Genomic DNA, 6,479 nt, shown 5'->3' on the forward strand with positions numbered 1-6,479 from the left:
AGCTGTTAGCGATCAGCAGCTGTTAGCGACCAGTAGCTGTTAGCGACCAGCAGCTGTTAGCGACCAGTAGCATTGCTGGCGGATGTTTAGTGTACTACGGAGCAGAAAGCCGACGTCGTTGTTTCTTCCTATATCCAGTGGGTGGCGCAGGTTGCTACAATGACAGTAGCCACACAGGCTCACCCACTAGAAGGAAACAAACGCACCCAGTACAACACTTTCAATGTATTGGCTGCGATGTTGCCAGGCAACTGAGCCAAAAGGAAGTCCATGTTTGGTAAGCAAGCAGAGACTGAGTGTGAGCACGAAGAGAAGTGCTGAGTACAAGACTCAAGTTTTGAGAAGAAAGACATGAACTGTTTTCATACTGAAAGTGTGAAAACTTTCTTGGATTATGGCAGGAAAATTCCCCCATACAAACGGACTTTTCCGACCAATGCAAAGAAGCTACTGAAAGTGGGTCAGAACCAGCAGGACTCCAGCAGTGCTGGACCCGTGGTTCTGCTTCTCTCCCTTCACATTGCTCACTGGGGAAGCTTTTATTTTGTCAGCTGTTGTTTCTACTTCCTGTTGGGAGTCTTTCAGCTTTTGGACCTCAGGTTTCATAAAGCTTCAGCGAAAAAATCAACTGATAATCCAGAATATTTACATTTTTCCTGGTGGCAATTTATTGTTCTTGTTCAGAATGATGGACCCGAAAGACCGATGAACCAGAACCAGAACCAGAACCAGAACCAGGAGAGAATCAGGAGATTCACAATGTTGATCAATTCAGAAGATTATAGGTACAAATCAATAATTATGAAAGTGTCTCATTAGTAGTTTGTGTTTCTCTCTCCTCCATGTTCTGCTTTTGGGTTTGTACCTTCGGCCCATTTCAACAATAAATCAGAACATTCAGCCGCTACTGGAAAAAGACTTTTGGTCATTTCAGAACTTTTTGAAGAATTCTGTAATTACTGAACAAATTCTTGTTACTCATTTGATTCTCTCTCGTTCTTCACAATTTGTACATCAAAACATAGAAATTCCTCTCTGGCTTCTGAAAATCTACCTCATAGATCTGTGACTTGCAGCTTTCTAGCAAAGTCTTGATTATATTTAAAGGGCCGTTTCATAGGCTTTTATATAAACCATAGGCAACTGTAAGCATTAGTTATTGTTAGCTAACATGCTAACATGAACTGAGACTGAGTTGGTGTTAAAGTGCACAAACCAAACCAACTTTATTTATAAAACACTTTAAAACAACCACAGCTGATGCAAAGTGCTGAACATTAAAACACAATAAAACTCTTACAGTGTAAAAACAAAAACATACAATTTAAAACCAGATCCCACTGGAGTTGAAAGCCAAGTAGAATAGATGAGTTTTATTAATTTAATGGGTGCCATCATCAATACACATCAAATTTGTTGGTCAATGTTCCATTAGTCTGTCCACTGCTGAGGACAAATTCTGTCCTCTGATGTGGGACCGAACGACCTGCTACAGTCCAAAGTGGATCCTGGATTCCTGCATGTTTTTTTCTCTCCCTGGTTTAACGCACCTGGATCCAATGAAGAACATCGACATGTCAGTACCAGAATGGAGAGAAACACGCAGGACCTCCTGGACCCTCTGGACACCACTGACCTACAGAAACCATGAAGCAGCCAGCTCTACTCTGGAACCCATTTCAGCTTCTTGTGTTCATGATCTGGTTCTTTCACTCAGCTGAGGGTTTGGAGGCAGAAGGAGAAATAAATCCTGAGCTTCGTCTCTAAAGCCCACAGACTCCCTCAGTTATGGATTTTCTCCTCGCCGACATGACGCCGTCTGACACCTTCAGGTTTCTGAGCTGAAATCATGAAGAGGCTGAAGTTGGATTAAAGACGGATGTTTGGACTTGGATATTCATCTTTGAATGACTTGAAGTGTGTTTAGGACGTTTCCCCAGTCGGACCTCACTGGTTCCCAGCAGGAAAAGCCCGGCGCCGGATTCTGTCCATCAGATGTGAGGGAGAACCCGGAGCGGGTTTCTCCTTCCACAGCCAACAGGAAGTTAACATGATTAACTCAGACGTGCTCATGATGACAGAAGGTGATCGGACGCTGTTTACAGACGGCGCAGTTCATTTCCTGTCTAATGCTTTATGATATCAGAGGAAACTGACATGAGTGGGACGACTGCTGAAGAACAGAAATCTTTATCTGATCTGGGACAGAGATGGAAACAGCCTCCACCGTTTATTCCTCCCTGACAAACCTTTTCTGACTTTGTTCTTCATCATCAGTACTTGTATAGATGGACTGGTTTCCATAGAGACGGAGCCAGCTGCTGATGAACCGAGTCATTTTACTTCACCGACACAAAAACAAGGCAAACGAAGAGGAGGAGGAGGAGGAAGGTAACCGACCAGCTGGGGTCGATCTGGTCCATCTCCAGATATTCAGAGGGTCACAGCAGACGTCCTCAGCTTCAAGCTGTGGGCCTCACTGGTTCCTGAATAGTTTGTCCGGTCTGACCGATATTCATACAGACCAGGGTGGGTCTAACCCAGGAGTGGGCAGCTCCAGGCCTGCAGGGCCTCCTGCAACTTTTATATGTGTCTCTGCTTCAACACACCTGAGTGAAATCATGAGGTCGTTAGCAGGACTCAGCAGAACCTGGAGGGATTCAGCTGTTGGATCCAGGTGTGTTGGGCCACATTAAGAGTTGCAGGACACCGGCCCTCCAGGACCAGAACTTCCCACCCTGGTCTAACCCAGTAGGTGGGTGTGGACTAAGCTTTATTCAGTGCTGCGCTGTGCGTGAGGGATAAACCCACTAGCCTTAACCCTTGTATGTCGAAATGGGGTCCAACTGACCCCACACATGTAAAACTTGACCCATTTTCCACAGTCCTCTACGTTTGCCTCAGTTCTCGCACACACAAGGGTTAAAATACTCAGAATCTGGGGTCACAATACGGAACCAACAACGTCTCTGCTAATGTTTACCAGACATTGGAGATAAATAAGATTGTTTTTAATCTGCTGAGACTTCCATGAGATTCGGTTGAAGCAGTGGAAGCCGGACAGCAGCTGGACAGGAAACCGAGTCTGTTGTCTCCACCCTCCATCAACAAGGGTCCTGACAGCTTCAGTGTCGAGTTCAAAGTATTCAGTCTCAAATTATCGCCTCTACTTTTGCGTATGTTAAACCGCCTCCCTCTTTATACAGAGCCAATATTTCACTCATTCCTAACCCTGACCGAGATCCAGAGGTGGATTCATCCCATCACCCTGATGCCATCTCTAGAAACCAAAACCCTTTAATCATCCAGATCCGACTGGCTTTATGCCTGGTGGGCAAATCTTTTTTAATCTGTTTCATCTTTTCAATATATTATATTCAAACCATTCAGATGAGTCTATTGTTCTTCCCCTAGATGCACAACGTGCATTTGATCAAATAGAATGGCCTTATATGATGTATGTACTCAAAAAATTTGGTTTTGGACCTTTGTTTACAAAATGGATTGAAATAATTTATTCTCATGACTAATCAGAGCATCTCCTGCCCCTCTGCTTGTGATAATTAGTTTTTTTCTGTGTTCGTTGAGGTTCCTCTGAGTCTGGTGTCCTGATTGTTCCCAGCTGTGTCTCGTTCCCCTGATTACTGTGTATTTAAATCCAGCCTGTCTCTCTGTCAGGTCTATCCAGTCATTTGTTTGTCGCATGTCTCTACATTTGTTCAGTTGATACCAGTTTGAGCTTCAGCTCATCTGTGCAGCCTGAACTTTGTATTTTTGTCATTTCATCATTCAGACCATTCTGATTATCTCTACTGCCTGGGTCCACTGCGGTCCCTCCTACATGCTGCACCAGGACGTTGCTTTTCATCGGCCTCCTCTCCGTTTCTCTCCTCAGTCAATGTTGAACCTCTGGCTGCCAGCATTAGGCAAAACCCCCTAAAATCTCCCGTCAAGCTGATCTGCTGTATTTTTGAGGTCCACACCATTTAAGGTAGCTTATGATTCCTTCACATATTTGTGATAGTAGAAGAAAAACGGAACATCTCCTACATCTGAACTGCCAGAGCAAAAGTCTTCACTTTATATTAATAGCAGAATTGTGATGTCTGGAGGATCGTCTGCATCCATGGCTGGTAGGATCAGCGCCATTAAAATGGAGGCGTTGGTTTGGTTTCTTCATTTATTTCAATCTGTCCCATGTTTTATAGGTGTATCCTACTTCAGACAACTAGATTCCATTATTATTCCCTTTATTTGGAGCTATAAAAGTATCAGAATCTCCAAAAACACTCATGTAAGCCGGGATGGAGGGTGGGTTCTCCCTTCCCACTGACCCCTCCTGACCTGTGGAGGAAGGGCCCAGTCTGATCTGATGGGTCCTGTCCTGCCTGGTTATCATTGTTGTAATACAGCCCTCCTTAACATTAAAGTCAGTAAATCACTTAATACTAATAGTTTTGTCATTGGCAATACTATGAAGAAGCAGATTCTAAAAGCTCCAGAGGTTAATTTTGATACTCCTGTTTGTGAAAATCGGTCCTTTGCACCAGGTCTCAGCTTCCAGATGTGGAGGATGAAGGGCGTCGGTGTGACAGGTGACCTGCATGTTAGTGGAACTTTTACACAGTTATGTTCTGACCATCATCTTTTCCCGTCAAGTTTGTTCCGTTATCTGCAGGTTCAGGACTACGTCAGGAAAAATGTAGCGGATTTTGGAGCTTTAAAGAAACATGAAACTGGAGGAAGTAAATAAGTTTGATCCCATCAATCAGTGCTAAACTTTTATAAGATCCTTAATAGCACATCTGTAGACACAACCAGGATCAGGAAACATGGGAGGATGAGTTGGGACAGCAGCGATCTGATGAAATGTGCAGGACTGTTCAGACTCTTATCCAGCTCAGAACTTTACATAGACCCACCAGAACCTGAGCACTGTCTTTACAAGCGTGTCTCCGATAATCGTTGTCAGGCTGCTAACGCGACACTCCTGGTCGTGTTCAGCTTCACTCACTTTGGAAGACAATCTTTCACTTTTTTGACARTTTTTGGAAAACAATGGGACCCAGAACCAGTTATTGGTTATTGGTTCTGTGCAATCAGCCACTAACCGGGAGAAAACGGCTGTTTTGTTTGGTACGGTGATTAATAAAAGGTTGATTCTGAGATTTTGGAAGAAGGACTCTGTGCTCACATTGGATCTGTGGTTGGGGGACCAACATGTGGACAGACTGACATCACAATGAAGACGGTCAATGTGTTTGAGAAGAAATGGGACCTGTACTAAAATTTCTTCAATTAAATTTTAGAAAAACTGTTGATGACAGACCTGCCACTGCTGAGTTTAACTGTCTTATGATGGTCTGATTTTGTGTGGATTAGGGATGTTTTGTTAAAATATGTCAAAATTAAAAAATGTTAAATAAAAAACTGGACTTTATCTGCAGCCTGTGGTCTTCATGGCGGTTCCTGATGAAGACCTGATGGTGCTGCAGCGGCTCTGAGACCCAGAGATGGATGGGGCCGCTCCGTCTCTGCTGCAGCCTCCCCGTCTGGCCCCACCGGCTTTAATCTCATCAGCACAGTCACATCCTGACAGCTTACTGAGTAATGTGGCAGTACTGGAGGAAGATCTCCAGATTGTCCCTGTGGTTTTCTCTGGAGCTGCACCTGGCCAGGTGTTTCTGTTTAACTCCTAAAACTGGACAGTGCTTCACCTCGTCTCTTTATTAGGCAAAGCAACGGCCACCCAGTTTCCTTCACAACGATGAACTGAACTCGACTGGATGTATTGAAATGTTTCACTGAGTCCATAGTCGGATCGGCTCCGAAGCATCTTGACAGATTGTCTGGTGAACTTATTTCAGACGACTTTTGTTGTGAATCTGTCGTGCATAGAATAAATGAGTAAATGTGAACTGAGCCACAGCAGCCCTGCTGGGCTGGACTCTTTGTTCTGTTGCTTTCCTTCAATTCATTTCCCTCGGTTAGTTCAAGTATCTGACTTTTGGATTTGTTTTGCTTTTTGTATGATCTTCTAGTTTATTGAGATTCTTATGTGTTGGGTTTATTCATGTCTCTGTTAAGGCGTCTCTCTAGTGTCTGTCGATGCTCTGAGGAGAAGGAGACGAGCTGMTGAAGGAGAGACGAGCAACGGAGCGTCCAGATGAATCGCTGCCATCATTTGATGTGCAGGATAATCATACAGTTCATCACAATCTTCTTCATTTCATGTCTTGTAAAATCACACAAAAGGGACTTAAGACAGCAGATATTAACACTGGCAGCAAATGAAATAAGTTACCAAATGTAAAGTTAAATATTGTAGTCAGCAAAGATCAACATTTGGTCTTTGGAAACCTCGACAATTAATTTCACAACAGAACTAAACCAACGTCATCATAAGGAAAAATAGATACACTGAATAACGACTGACCCAGAGTATGACGGAGCTGGGTGGGCGTCCTCTGGCTGTCCTC

At 43.9% G+C, this 6,479-nt stretch overlaps 1 long non-coding RNA gene across 1 annotated transcript; it reads right to left on the reverse strand.

Annotated features, from left to right (window-relative positions):
* Positions 1 to 3,484: 3,484 nt before the first annotated feature.
* Positions 3,485 to 6,479, reverse strand: LOC108165962 (uncharacterized). The gene is made up of 2 exons (XR_001776282.1): positions 6,437 to 6,479; positions 3,485 to 6,235 (listed from the first exon to the last, which is right to left on the reverse strand). It is a non-coding gene; the product is annotated as an uncharacterized LOC108165962 (long non-coding RNA).

The sequence above is a fragment of the Poecilia reticulata genome, unplaced genomic scaffold (genome assembly GCF_000633615.1).
Source record: "Poecilia reticulata strain Guanapo unplaced genomic scaffold, Guppy_female_1.0+MT scaffold_251, whole genome shotgun sequence".
Taxonomy (NCBI): Eukaryota; Metazoa; Chordata; class Actinopteri; order Cyprinodontiformes; family Poeciliidae; genus Poecilia; species Poecilia reticulata.